The following is a 15,572-nucleotide window of genomic DNA, read 5'->3' on the forward strand; positions in this document are numbered from 1 at the left end:
CACTACTCGGACTCCCTCCAGTCACCATCTGGCAGAGTAGAGGTAGCAAGATTATACACTAGCTGATCCGGAAGCTTCCTAGAGAGTTACCAATAGGTTCAGTCCGGTGTACTAACTAGCGGCCGGCCTGCGAACACCGTTTTAGAGCTGTACCCTCGAAATGTAAAGAATATTGGATCTCGCCACGACATTCATCATAACCTCAAAAGTCATCAATCATACTGCATTATGGAAGAGATAGGGAAGGGTTGGCCGGAACTTAGCTCTAGAGACTAAACATGGGTTCCACCACTTCAAGCCTCCAATAAGCAAAGTGGTGGTATTTCACCGGTTGATGAGAGTCATCTACCACTTAGTACTGCCTGGTAACATAGAGGGGCGGTGTTCCTCCATGTGGTGTGGGCGCCACACCTCGACCCCTGCTTACGTTGGTTCACACCTGGGTGGTCACCCACCATGTACTTGTGCATGAAGGTTATACCCAGGATTACTAACAGTCCCACCCTCGTGAAGGTGCAAGCAGAGGATTTGGCTGTCATAGACCGTCCGGACTTTGCCGAAATTGGGTCCACTTTGACTTGAGTCTCACCCGAATATCAGTTCCATCAGCGTTTTAGACTCCCAGGTAGCAAGAACAGCTTGTCTGGCATATCTGAGAGAATGTCTGTGACAACCTCAAGGAGTTGTGGCCGGTGCCATAGGATATTTCCTAATAAATAAAAAATGGTAGTGAAAAGATGCACAAATGTCGGTCAAAATATTTAATATTCAAATATTTGTACATATAAAATATTCTGCATTACATAACATATATAATTATGTGGTAACTACTTATGTATCAAAATTAAACTTAAAATTCCAATTAAAATCATGAATTTAATTATTCTAAATTGATTTAATTTAATTGAAGAATTTAATCATGAAAAAATGTGTCGATTTTGGGTTGTACTTTGGCTCTCTTCCTGGTAAACTAAAAAGGGTTTTAATTTTAAATCCCCCACAGCGTTACCACCCAACAATAAAGTCTACCGATCCTTCGCCGCTTTGAAACCTGGCATGTTTTTTTCTTCTTTCAATATGAAACTTATTTTAGGCATTCGTTTTCAAAAAAAGTCCTGCTTCATCTATGTTAAAAACTTGTTGAGAAGTATAACACATAATACTCCTTCTTCAATAATTTTAACAAGTTCTTTTTTGAAAGTTTCGGCTCCTTGATCTGCGCTTGCAGCTTCTCCCTATATTTTAAATCTATTCAACCAGCCCTTACTAGTTTTAAATGGTTCCACATTATTTATTTGTTGTTTTTTAGGTGAGTTTTCTTCAGATCATCATATAGGCTAATCTCTCTCTTCTCTCTCTCTCTCTCCCTTTTTTTTTTTTTTTAAATAATATTTAACTTAACTGAATTCTGCATTGGATATTATCTTCAATAAAATTAGTTAAAGTCTCTCCATTTAAATCCTAATAGCCGGCCTAGCCCCCTAGTTGCTTGCAGTGGAACAGCTGTCTTTCCCGCTGCTAAAATTAATTCTTTATTTTTTATAATTGTTCTTACAGTTAAACTTGTCAGTCCTAAATTATGGCACACATCCACTTGTCATTGACCGGAATCAATTCGCTTCCAAACGTCTAATTTAATTTTCAAATTCAGTCTTTTTCTTACATTTATAGTCTTCATACTGAGTTCAGACGTTGCTTTTTCATCCTTATCTGCCATTATTAACTCTTTGAAAATGTAACTGCGTTGGTTGCATTAATTATGATACATTGTTCGAGTTAACTGTCCGTTATGCACGTTGTCTAATACCGTACTGAGCGATGACTAGACTTCGGATAAATACATATAACGCAAATATTACAAGCAATATACTTGATCATTTTTTAAAATGTTGATATCGGAACTACGTAACAAGTTACTGTACTGCAATTAAATTAGCGTGCAAGAAAATTTCACTGAGCGTGGGAAAATTTCTCAAGTCGGCTTGGAAACGTTTTAATGCTGTTTTGCTATACATTTTCAAGCTATCGACTCCATCAAATGAAACGATTTCGTTAAATATGCCCAAATGTAGTCACCTTTCCAAAAGCAAAAACCCTTCCCTTTACCCCCTGATGGTAGTTACATCTTTGAGTAAATCCGACATCAGTACACTGTAATCACTATCTATCACCCAGTGGTTCCTTTATCTGCAAATTCTAAATGCATGACTAATCACTGCTGATAATCAGATCAAGAGTATTACTCCCTCTGGTTGCCTCTCGAAAATGCTTCTGTAGAAAACAATTATCTAATAAATCCACAAAAGGCTTGTAGTGTGCGAGTGACCAACCCATAAGTTTCAGTTAATGTGGGAAGTTAAAATCGCCCATTATGAGACATTCTGATTTACTGCAACACTATTTCTCTGTATTGTTTCTCGTTGTACTCATAAGAGTCATTAGGCCTATAACACACACCTACTCTAATTATCCCCTTCTCAATTCTTATAAATAAGATCTTTATTGTAAAGTTCATCGGTACATGCAGGTACCAAGACTCTACAATAACCTTCACGGCATCATGCCAGGGGTTAAATTGTCCACCAATGTCAATTGAATGTACTTCCTTAGATTTTATGTGTTTCTTAACTTCTGCATAACCCCTTCTCCCTTCCTGTTCTGGCTATCCTTTCTATACACATTGTAGTACTCCCCAAATTCCAATTCTGCACCACTTATATCTGTGTTAAACTCTGTCTCTAATATCCCAACAATATCTGTCTTTGATGTCTTAACCAGCATTTCAAACTTATTAACTATACTTCTAGCATTGGTGTAAATGCATGTATACATGTACCTGCTCCTGCTCTTAGTTACCCTAACACAGCCCATGTATTTTCTTGTTCCACGATGACTCCCAGCAGTCCTGGAAATCCCCAGCACCTTGCTTTTCATGCTGCTGCTCATTCCGATAGAAGCAACGCAAGAATCACTTTTGCCTCTGGCTGCGGACAGTGTTAATCTTTTAGTCTGTGAATCCTTGCATCCTTTCTATTTAAGTATACCCCATCCCTGTAGAAGCAGTGTCTTCTGTTAACAAGCACAGACCATGCTGAAAAATTTCTACCCTAAGAGTCTTGCACAATCTCTCCAGGGTATGTACCACGTTTCAGCAGAACTGACTGTACATATATTTAACAACCAAAAGGGTGGTTATGTTCAGCTGTTATTACTGTTGGTCAAGGAACTCTGAATATCCTAGTTATTTGGGATTGAGACTTTCTGGAGTTCCTTCTAAGTGTTCTCTGGGAAACCTACTGCTGCTAGGCTCTTATATAGAGTTGTTGGCACCATAGTGGCTGACAATGATGAGGATTGTCATTATTTATTTCATATGCCTCATCTCTTTGATCTCCAGTCTTATGTCTGTGTAATTCCTGATCTTTTCCTTGTGACTTTTCTGAAGGTTGCTAGTGGCGATCAGATAAGTATGCAATTCCTTTAGTAAGAAACTCTGAGACTGTCTCTGGGTGACTTATCATCATTCGGGTGAGCTGCTGTGCTAGAAGCTTGTGTGTACAAGTGAACTTCTTGTACCAATAGTTGTGTGTTATCTATTCCTGGTTTTTTTTTGTTAGTTGTTGGCGCATCGGCTTCTGTGGCCATATTGCACCCCCCAAGGTTTTGTTGTTGTTGTTATTTGGTTTTTAGGAGCATTAGCAACTAAGGCCATATTGCTCTGGGGTATGCGGTGGTCATTCCCTGACCTTTCTGCACCCTCCGTATTTGGTGGTGACGGGCTCGAACCCTGGTCTAATCAAGAAGCATGTGCTACGCACTGCTGCTCCTTCCCACCTGGCTACGGAGGCGGCCCAAGGTTTTGTATTTTCTACTCTGATCCAAGCCCCGAGGTGGGATTCGAACCCGCGACCTTTGGGTTGCCCGGCAGGCACTTTACCCACCAGGCTAGCCCAGTCGGCTCCTGGGGTTTGCCAGCTGTGGGACTTTCTGATCAACTGATATATTTCTTCCTCCCAAATCTTCCATTCTGTCATCTCTTGTATGTATTTGGTTTTCTGTCCAGTGATCAAGGCTGTTATGTTTTATTTCACTGCTCCATATGTTTTCCCAGAGCTCTTTGATCATCTTCTGCTCAGGTAGTCCATTGCCATCTCTCCCATCTTGTCCAATACTCTTGCAGAAGGATCTTTAGTTTTCAAAGATCCAGTTGTTTACTTTCCTCTGGAAACTGTCTTTGTATTAGCCTCTTGCTGAGCTTGAGGAGGTTCTGCTTCAGTGTGTCTAAGTATTCCCTTATACTCTGATTTTTGGTCTTGTGTTTGCTGTGGACCTTTTCTCTCTTGAAGGTGCTATTCACTTTTCGAATTAACTCCTTACTCCTATTACCCTGTTGATACTGCGTCAATCGGCCAATCTTGACTCTTAGTTCTTGTATCTTTTACTGAAGCCTTCTTTCCCAACCTAGTGGTTCCTTTTTTTTCCCCTCCTGCTGATTTCTTGTTTCTCTTCTACTGATCCTTCTAGCTGCTACGGCAGCACAGTATACAGCCATGTGAATGGCCTCAAACACTGCACCATTGTTGTTCAGGTAATGTGGTGCTATTTGCCGATTCAGGTGGTCCGACTTGCCACAGGATTCTATTGGGTTGCTGCTTCAGTGTGGCATGGGTCTTTGTGGAATCCATTCCCTTGAATTTTGTTAAGGCTTTCTTCTTTTTCTTATTATTACAGTATATATGTTTCAATTAATTAACTTTTAATAAATAACACCACTTTTTGTAAAATTGAATATAAATGGTTTTGTTCAGAGCAATGCATTTGGACAATTTCATTTTCATTATGGATTATTAGATCACTTACTAGTTCAATATTCACTATTTTTTCTCACACAGAATTTCATTATTAGGATACCTCCCCCTCCCTTTAATAGTTTGGGGCCCTGGTGCATATAATTTTAGAAACCCTAAATTAAGGTTATGAGGGAGCACTGCAGCAGCTGCACCATGGTAAATCTGGTTTTGCTGATAATAGCAATAAAAAGAGAATAATCCACCTTCGACTCCACAGCACAAAAGAGATAAGGAAATGAGATAATGGAGGAGCAGCATCTCGCAAAAAACGACTGCAAACACATCCATATATATTTTGTACAGCATAACTGGTACTGGAAGATTAAAAAATAGATTCTCTTCCATATTTTTTTATTGTACCAGGCATTCCCTGCCAAATTTTGACATCCTGCCACCAAATTCCCCAATTCCCTGTACCACTTGAATTGGGGAATGGCTATGGGAGCAATAACTGGAACACCCACAGCTATACCCTGACTCAGCTAGTGCATGAAATTGCCAAACAACCATATATAAATTCAAACTGCACTTCAGAAAGAGTGAGGCCCTCAATGAGCATGAAATACCTATCTGACAGATGCCTAGAAAAAGCAACTGACTGTATTGGAATAGATGAGAATGGGGAAATAATCAAAGGAAGCCACAACTCACCCCTCAAGAATGCTAAAATCCCTAATAATCTATAGGAAATGAATACTACTATTTGCAACATACCATATTTGCTGGACCATAATATGCACTTTTTTCCCCCTGGAATATGTTGCCTAAAATTCTCCTGCTTCGTATGGTTCACACATGTCAATCCTGTGGCACATGTAGCACTTGTTAGTGGTACCTACCAATGTGAAAAATAATAATAAATAATAAAATAAACAAAAATGAAAAAAAAAAAAAATCAGAAATTAATATACAGTTTAAATTCTACTTTTATTGCCAAAAATTATAACTCAGATTTCAATGTAATAGCATTCATATTTGCCACCTCTTAGTATTAATTTAATGCGCATAAGATGTTAGCTCCTCAAGACACTGATCTGCCATAGGCTTCTGTGTCACCTGATAATTTATATACATCCCATGCATTGTTTTTTCTCTGCCACGAGCCACATTAATACATCTGACATCCAGTTCTGGGAGTGTCCAGCTATATAGTGAAGGGTTCCACTGGGCATGTTTCTGTGCTAGAAGTTAATCTGGAAGTTGAATAAAAAGCCAGTCAGATAAAGTGTCTTGGCTTCTACTAGTGCTGTGGTAATTTCCTTCAGTATTAACAGAGAACTGTTCTTCAAATCCCGAAATAAGACAGTACTGGAAGGGAGCTATACAGCAGAGAGGCAGAGTTCAACTAAGAAGAGAGAGAGAGAGAGAGAGAGAGAGAGAGAGAGAGAGAGAGAGAGAGAGAGAGAGAGAGAGATAATCCCACTGTGAAAGAGAAAGAAGGTAAGTCCTCTGAACTGTTGTGTTGTTTTGGAAATGCTACTTAGATAAATTGGGAGATTATTTTAGAGTAAGGTTGAAGTTGAAGAAATTACGAGAAATAAGGAAATGTTTAGTATTGAGTTGGTTTATTGGTTGAGGTTGTAAAGAAAATTTATATTGTTAAATTAATAGAGATTACATGGAATTGTTAGCATTAAGTTAGTGCGACTTGTGGATTGCTGTTGTGAAGATAATTGATATTGGTGATTAAGCGAAATATGAGGAAGTGATTAAGATTGAATTAGTTTAGTGTTTGAAGCTGTAGAGAGAGAGAGGAGATTGTTAATTGAGAGAAATTTTATGGAAATGATAGCATGTATTAACAGATTAAATGAGAAAAATGAATAGATTAGATGTAAATTAACACCAGTTATGTATTGTAAGTAGATTTGTATGGTAAATGACTTTTGTTTTATACTTGTGTCATTGCTCTTGAACTGACAGCTCACATATAATATATATATATATACAATATATATATTTGTGTGGAGGGGATATCCCCCAGCTCCTGGAAATTCTCATTTTTTAATGCCGTCAGGTAGCTTGTGGGGCCTAGTGCTTGTGGGGAGCTGCTGTATGAAAATCATAAAAATGGCCACTGATGGCAATACTAAGGTACAGGGAAATAAAAATTAATAAATAAACTCCCCAGAACTTAGATCTGGCTTCTTCACCAAGCTTAACCATCAGATCCTTTCTTTCGTTGATATGGATATAGTGCCATAAAAAGTCAAAAAGAAAATATTTTTTTTATTTTTGATAAAAAGGAAATAAGATTTTTTGAAGATGAAGGAATAAGGGAGGGGAGGGTAAACTGCAACTAGTCTATGACTATCTCAGTACAATAGCACCAACCAGCACAGAATACAAAAGGACGTTTTCTACCGCTAATTAAATATGTACCAAAATTAGATCCAGTTTAAATGATAACACTGAGTTTCTTAAGAGCATACTTTATTCAGGCAGGTAGTGTGGATGCTTATTTTGTTTTTAGAATAACTATATGTTTAATAATTTTTGCTAGAATATTTATTATTGTAATAAAAGTTTGATTTAAAATGTGAATTCAAGTAATTACTTGTTTTTTCCTTACTTTACTGCATTTAACTGTCATCAAAATTTATTGCGAAAAATGTTTTTTTTTTTTTTTTTTTTTTTATTGGAATACTGGTATCATGGTTTCATAAATTAAAAATACTGAAATACCCGCATTGTGAGCTCTAGACAAGAGTACAAGCAGAAAATAGTTTACATAACATACCAGCCAACAATAATAATACAATAAAAAAATATTTTATTTCCTTTCCATACAAAAAACAATGGTACAATCAGTTGAGTAGACTTTTCAAAGATACAGAATTCAAAATTGTATCCAAACCTACAAAGAAACTACATGAAATTCTAAACAATCACTCAATCCAATCTTCCTTTGCATTCCAAATAAAGGATTTAATTTATAATATATCTTGTAAAACAGATTCTTCATATCAAGGCTCCACACGATTTACATTTGATACGAGGATTAAACAACATTTGGCATCTGTCCTTGCTTCCCTTTCTTCTGCTTTAGAATTAGCTTTTCATGCAGTCAATGAAGGCCACACCTTTTTATTCAACAAACCAAATGTAGTTAACATTCAACGTAATACACAAAGTTATTAATTGCAGAGACACCTGAAATTAAACTGCACCAAAATTCGATTAATGTGCATCGCCCCTATCCTATCAGCTTTTTGGTCCATCAAGATATGCACCAAGATAACAACTAATCTCTATACTTTAAATTTTGATACGAGGTTTTTAATAGTTTTGCCGATGATAGCACATTGCATTCTACTTTCCATTTTGAGAAACCTTGTCCTGTTCAATCAGCTTCAACTTCTCAAAAATCTGCTACCAATTCCTTAAATGCCAATCTTCAGGTAATTCTCCAGTGGGGCAAAGACAACCTAGTTGATTTCAACCCTTCTAAAACTCAGTCTTGTCTTATATCTCGGAAAAAGGATTCTTCTGCTCCTATGCTTATCTTTAGTGACACTCCGATTTCTAGGCAAAATGATATATCTCTTTTGGGGATTACCCTGACTTCTAATCCCTCTTGGCACAAGCACATTACAAATATTGCTTCCTCTGCATCTAAAAAACTTGGTTTTCTCTTTCGCTCTCGGCATTACTTTTCTTCCAAACAGCTGCTCACTCTGTATAAATCGCAAATCCGCCCTGCCATGGAATATTGTTTCCACATCTGGGGTGGTGCCCCCAAAACCTCTCTCAGGCTTCTTGATTCCATTCAGAAGAAAGCAGTTAGGTTAATTAATGATTCAACTCTAACAGTCTCTCCACTCACTGTCTCATAGATATACTGTTTCTGCTGCATGCCTCTTCTACAGATACTTCCATGGGTACTGTTCTTCTGAATTGGCTTCTATAATTCCTGCTCTCTCTCTCTCTCTCTCTCTCTCTTTCAAAACAGTCCGAACATGTGGCGCCACTAGCCAACATCCATTTACTGTCCAACTTCAAACTCACAGAACCAACTTTTCATCTTCCTCGTTTATTCATTCAACTGTCGTTTTCTGGAACAACCTTCCTTCATACATATTTCCTGAAAATTACAGTCTACAGTAGTTCAAGTCCAATGTCAACAAATATCTTCTTTCGTCTTCTCAACTTCCAACCCAAGCATGGTACTAAGTACTATAAGTTCTAATACCTCTCGTGTTTGGGGTTTACATTTAAAAAAAAAAAAAAAAAAAATGCCATCACGGACCTTGCACTTTACTATCCTGTGATCAAGACCTGATGTTGAAAATCTTTGTTCGCTTCAGGAAAGTAATAAAAATTTTTAATATCATTTTATTATTCGTTTTTAATTAATGGACCTGTTTTTTTTCACTCATAGATATTGGTTGGTGGTTTGATATATTTTGGGGTCAGATTTGTTTTTGTTGTTATTTGGTTTTTAGGAGCATTAGCAACTAAGGCCATATTGCTCCGGGGATATGCGGTGGTCATTCCCTGACCTTTCCGCATCCTCCGTATTTGGTGGTCACTGGCTCGAATCCCGGTCTAATCAAGAAGCATGTGATACGCACTGGTGCTCCTGCCCACCTGGCTATGGCGGCACAGGGACAGGTTTGGGGTTCGTAGACCTTCAATTCCGGGTGTGATGAATTATCGATTTTTTCTGCGGGTGTGAAAAATTCTTTTTATTTTTAAATCTTTAAATTATTTTTATATATACTCATTTGAATAGTGGAGAGAGCATCAAAGCATTCTACAAGCTATTATTGAGGCAATTCCTCATATTCATTGTTAATTGATATATAACAGAACTTATCGAACTCTGTACCTCTGATATTTATTAATTTAAGCAGGTCTATACTGTGCTTATATTAGTACACTGAAAAAAGCAGCAGAATTCTCTCCTACTTTTTTCATTTTGTAGCAAGAAAACACAAACTACCATCTTGGATCCTGAATTCAACTTATATCTGTTGGGAAGGGGGATGAGAAGACTTATTGGCTTTTTTTTTTTTTTTTTTTTTTTTTTCACAATGGTACTAAGTTGGTTATAGGCAAGAGTTACATGGTTTTATCTACTGGAAAACAGCATACATCAAACTGATCACAGAAAGAGCTTTCATCCAGCATACATGCAAACTGATCACAGAAAGGGCCATTACAAACAACACTGACTTTTCTGCAACTGCATACGGTACTTTAGTCCTGTTAGATAACTTGGTTGTAACTTTCCAAAACAGCATTTTTGTAGATGTTCTAGAAACTTGCCATGGTAAGATTTAAAAGTTCACTATTAATTTGCAAAAATTAGGAACTTTTAAATTTCTTCACATGATATATTTTAATCCTATATACCAGTTATGGCTATAGTGCCCATTCATTCCACTTTTGAATCATCAGTCCCATTACTCACTCCACTTTGCAAAAGTCACACTTTTTTAAACTATGCTACATTCACATTTAGGAATATTACCTACCATAAACATACAAAAGTATAATTAACTTGAATTTGGCAAAAATTCATATCAATTCCCTTTGGCACTATTTTTAATATTTACTATCTTTATCTATGATTTGGCTACATGGCCACATTACTGCATGGTGTTAGTGTTCTGTGGGCTTTATTCTTCTGTTCTAGACAATTAGGCATTGTTTAATTATCTGAAACAGAATGCATCAATCACTTAACAGAAGGTATCAATTTGACATCATGGAAACATCATTCCAGTACTGCACTATGCACTTTATGTGTATTCTATGCATTTAATATACTTTTATATATTGACATAAAAAGTACATCAGATGGGAGCAGAACATATTAATGTGTTATGTCCTTTGCTATGTGACAAGCTCCCTTCTTAGTGATTTTATACTAATCTGAAACATTATAATAGCAGCTGGTATATAGCTTACATTATATATACGCTATACTAATTTATATATAATATACATGAAACACAGTATGTTTTCCAATTTACACAAGCCAGAAAGTAATGAATACATATTAATGAATGCATTTTTACTACAATTTTATATTTGAAAAAAAAAAAAAAAAAAAAAAAAAAAATTGGGCACCTTGTTATCAGTGCTGTAGTCGTAAAATTAGCAGAACGTATACTCTATGAATGTTACGAAAAGCAGAAAGTATACTGTGCATATCAGGCTTATGAATCTAATTCCAGACGGCATACAGCATATATATATATATATATATATATATATACATACAGCAGACACTCCATTAACCAGGATACTTCAAGATTCAAATTTAAAAAAAAATAAATAATAAAATAAATAATAAACCAGAAATCAAAAAATTCAAGTAATAACTAGAATAGGTATAAACAGATATTTTGCAAGTCTTAAATATGCGACAAGCAGTATTATAGGTCATCATTGGGAGATTAGTGTACATATTATCTTGCAATCCGCACTGTCTTCACACCTGCCACCAAAAAAAAAAGAGAAAAGACAAGACAAATGTTTGTTTTAGTGTGTTGCGTCGATTGTTGTGTTCCGTTGCAGCGCAAAAGGGCAAATTTTGTTTCCTTATTTATGTCAGGGATGTCGGAATTTTTTTTAGTAAATTTTCTTTTTTTTTTTTTTTTTTTGTTTTTTTGTTTAGAAATCGTGAAAATGATGGGTAAACACAAAAGAGTTACGTTTTCTGTTATGTTTTCGAGTTTTAAACAAAAACTCGAAATTATTCAAAAGTTTGAAAACGGTGCATCTGTTAAATCTCTAAGAAATCATTATCAAAATGGCCAAACATTAACAAGTATCATGCGGAATTCAGATTTGTCAATAATAATATAATTGCAATATGTTATTAGTCATTCTTGAGTTACGTAAAACTCGATGAAGTTAGAAGTCCTGGAACGCATCTTTTACGTATTTCGGGGACTTTTGTATTTTTGGATTAACCAGGAAATCGATTATCCGGGATTTGTTTTTTACCATCTATCCCGGATAATCGAGAGTCTACTATTTTGCAAGTCGTAAATAAACGACAAGCAAATTATAAGTCGTTATTGGGGGATTAGTGTACTTATTATCTTGCAATCCCCGCTGTTTTCACACCCACCGCTCAAAAACAAAAAACAAAAAAGAGAGAGAGAAGAAATGCTTAGTTTGTTTTAGTGTGTCGCATCGATTGTTGTGTTCCACTGCAGCGCAAGAGGACAAATTTCGTTTCATTATTTTTGGATTAACCGGGAAATCAATTATCCGGGATTTGTTTTTTACCATCTATCCCAGATAATCGAGAGTCTACTGCATATATATACAGTCAGGCCTCTAACAAACTTGCATATAGCAAATTTTTCTATGTAGCGAACTTTTGTGATTTCCCCTTGGTCATTACATTGAAAATAGTTTCCCTATAACGAAGAAAATTTCCATATACCGAATTAATTTTGAGAGGCCTATGTACGCATTGTTCACACCTCTGGTCTTTAAGGCAATAGAGCTGACATTGTAGAAAGCACAAATTAAGAGCTAAGAGGATTAAGAATTAATCACTTTAGCTTTTAATAGCTAAAGCGTTTAATTCTTAAGAGCATTCCAAAATTTAGTGTTGCCCATAAAGCATTTACTGTACCAAGAAGTCGCACGGGGAAACTGCTATCTATGTGTTCACAGCCATTGGCAAAGATTAAGGCATATTCCCGACACGGACATTGGCTATGGTCAACATGTTTTCTATTGCAAGCACTGGATCAGAGAATTAGGACAGAATGATTTTACTTAATCCTGGAAATTCATCTGTCTCACAGAAATGAGTCATCCATACTTTCACTAAATTTCACTTGTCTCTGTATGGTAGGTAAAAGTGGTCTGTAAATCAGTTCTGTTTGCTGCTGTGCAAGTAACCTTACAAGGAATGCTGTGTTCAGGTGTGGAGACCGCACCTAGAGAAGGATGTCGAGCTTCTTGAAAGGGTGCAAAGACGGGTCACTTGCCTGGTGAGATCGGCAAAAGGGCATCCTTATGAAGCAAGACTTGGAATATGTGGGTTGCAGAGTTTGGAAACTAGACACCTTAGAGGAGATTTGATTGAGGTATTTAAAGGCTCTGAGAGGCATCAGTAAAATGAATGAGGATGAAATTTTCAAGATTATAAATGATGCTAGAACTAGGGGACATAAATTCAAGTTATGGGGGGAAATGTTTAGATTGGACTGCAGGAAGTTTTATTTTTGCCAGCGAGTTATAAATTACTGGAATAAGTTGCCTACATGGGTGGTAGAGGCTGACAGTTTGGGGAAATTCAAAGGTGTCATCTGGATAGTACCTTCGTGTCAGGGAAGTGCATAGGATGATAGGTTTAATTTCCTTTTTTTTTATTAATTATTATTATTTATTTTATTTTTTTTATCATTGTTTTGTTCGGTTTCTTTTTTTTTTTTTTTTTTGGCTGGTGCAGCATAAGCCATAGGCTTTCTTGCACCATGCGGCCATTACTAATACTAATGTCTAAGAGGAAATCCTTGAGTGTAGTGGTAAAAGTGGAATTGCTTAATAGTGTAGATCGGGGCATTAAAAAAAAAAAAAAACAACGCTTTAAAATTTGGTAACCTTGTTTCGATTCTCAAACTGTTTAAAGAAATGGGACCCAGTCAGAAGCGTATGAAATTAAGCCTGTATGAAATGTGGATGAAGCATTTTTTTAAGTGGGTGAAGTTGATTTGAGACCAAAACATGTCGATAGCAGGGCCATTAATAAAAGAAAAGGCTATGGAGTATGCATCTTTTCTGGGGTATAAAACATTTCAAACCAGTTCTGGTTGACTGGACAAATTTAAAGAGCGCCATGGCTTACTCGAAAAAGTTATTTCTGATGAAAGTGGAGTTGTAATCGTAGAAGACTACCACTGAAAAAAAAAAAAGTTCTGAACAAAAATTATAGAGGACTATGAGCCCAAAGACATATTCAACGTTGATGAAACAGGTCTATTTTTTAAATGTTTGCCAAACAGGACACTGACTTTTAAAGGTGACATATGTGTAGGTGGTAAAAATAGTAAGGAAAGAATTACACTCTTAGTTGGTGCAAACATGGCTGGTAATGAAAATTGAAGCTTTTGGTAACAGGCAAAAGTAAACAACCCCGATGTTTCAAAGGAGAAAAGTCTTGAAAAGCTTGAATGGCAAGTGGAATTTTTGAGCAGTGGATTTTAAATTTCGATAGAAAGATTACAAAAGAAAACAGAAAAATCGCTTTGATTGTCGACAACTGCCCTTCTCACCTCACTCGGTAATTTTGAAACTTACAAGTGTTAAGCTTGTTTTCTTCCCCCGAATACCTTGTCTAAACTGCAGCCAAGGAATCAAGGAATTATCAAGAATTTGATAATGTACTACCGAAGGCACATACTGAAAAAAAATTATACTGAGAACAGAAACCAACCAACCAACCTATAGATTCTGTTATAGGTTTGTGGATGTGCATATCAGAGTTGGCAAAAACGTGGAGTCAAGATGTGACGGAAACAACAATTAAGAATTGTTTCACAAAAGCAGGTTTTGCTAAATGCCACAAACACGGTAAGACTCATCTTCCAAACCTAACTCATGCAATTTTGCTTTCAGTGAACCATGTCCTGTATGTATGAACCCTCCATACAAGGATAAAACCACTCGTTTAATTTTTTCTTATAATTAAATTGTACACTAGAAATAAAATATGTTATCCCCACCTGTTATACTTGATTCCTTAGACTCCAGCCACAAATTAACTAACTGAGATAATATATCTCGCTTATTTTCTGTAATAGTTAAGGATGGATTTACAGAAAAACCCAAAAACGTTAGCATTAGCATTAGTAGAAGCATATGATGCAAGAAAGCAAGTTTATGCAGCATCAGCTCAAACCCGGCCCCCCCCCCATTCATTCCAATTGCCTGTCCAGCTCAGCCTTAAATTTATTTAGGCTATTAACTTCCATAAAAAGAGATGGAAGACTGTTCCACCAATCAACTACCTGCAGGCTAAAGGCAAATTTCCACACATCTGTTCTACAATGCCTTTCCTCAATTTGAATCTGTGCCCTCTCAGGTTCTTAATTTGAGCAAGAGGAAGAATCCCATCAGCATTCAGCTTGCTCAACCCATTCAAGGCCTTATGCACCTCAATCAGATCACCTCGCAGGTGCCTACTCTCCAGGCACTGCAATTTGCAGAACTTAAGCCTTTCTTGGTAAGAGCATCCCTTTGTTCTCCTCACCAATCTTGTTGCCCTTCTTTGTACTCGTTCTAGCAACTCTACATCCTTCCTAAAATGAGGCCTCCAGACCTGTACACAGGACTGTAGGTGTGGCCTGACCTTTGCCTTGTATAAAGGAATAATCACCTCCTTATCCCTGCTAGAAAAATTCCTACATATCATTGACAAGACTTTTTCACTTTCCACTTCCCTGAGTGTAGTACCACACAGTTGGTACAGTTCTCTTCGGTTACTGCTACCCATATGCAGTACTTTGCATTTGTCAATGTTAAACTTCAGTTTCCACTTCTCACCCCATTTTCCCACCTTACCTAGATCCAGTTGCAGTAGCATACTGTCTTTACTGTTGTTAACAACCTTGCGAACCTTTCTATCATCTGCAAACTTGGACATTAAACCTGATATACCTTCATCAATATCATTGATAAATATACAAAACAACAATGGGCCCAACACCGAACCCTAGGGACCTCCACTAATAACATTTGTCCACG

At 36.7% G+C, this 15,572-nt stretch overlaps 1 protein-coding gene across 4 annotated transcripts in view; it reads right to left on the reverse strand.

Moving 5' to 3' along the window:
* LOC150091209 (nuclear receptor subfamily 2 group C member 2-like) overlaps positions 1–15,572 on the reverse strand; it is a 595,426-nt gene that overhangs the window by 412,171 nt on the left and 167,683 nt on the right. For 3 of the 4 annotated variants that reach the window (XM_090374740.1, XM_090374722.1, XM_090374729.1), the window contains exon 3: positions 5,565–5,685. The exons of the other annotated variant lie outside the window; for it this stretch is intronic. The gene's annotated coding sequence lies outside the window, so the exon portion shown is untranslated. The remainder of the gene's footprint in view (positions 1–5,564; positions 5,686–15,572) is intronic. 4 annotated transcript variants of the gene reach the window in all.

This window comes from Mastigoproctus giganteus, chromosome 1 (genome assembly GCF_048544385.1).
Source record: "Mastigoproctus giganteus isolate SK-2022 chromosome 1, ASM4854438v1, whole genome shotgun sequence".
NCBI lineage: Eukaryota > Metazoa > Arthropoda > Arachnida > Uropygi > Thelyphonidae > Mastigoproctus > Mastigoproctus giganteus.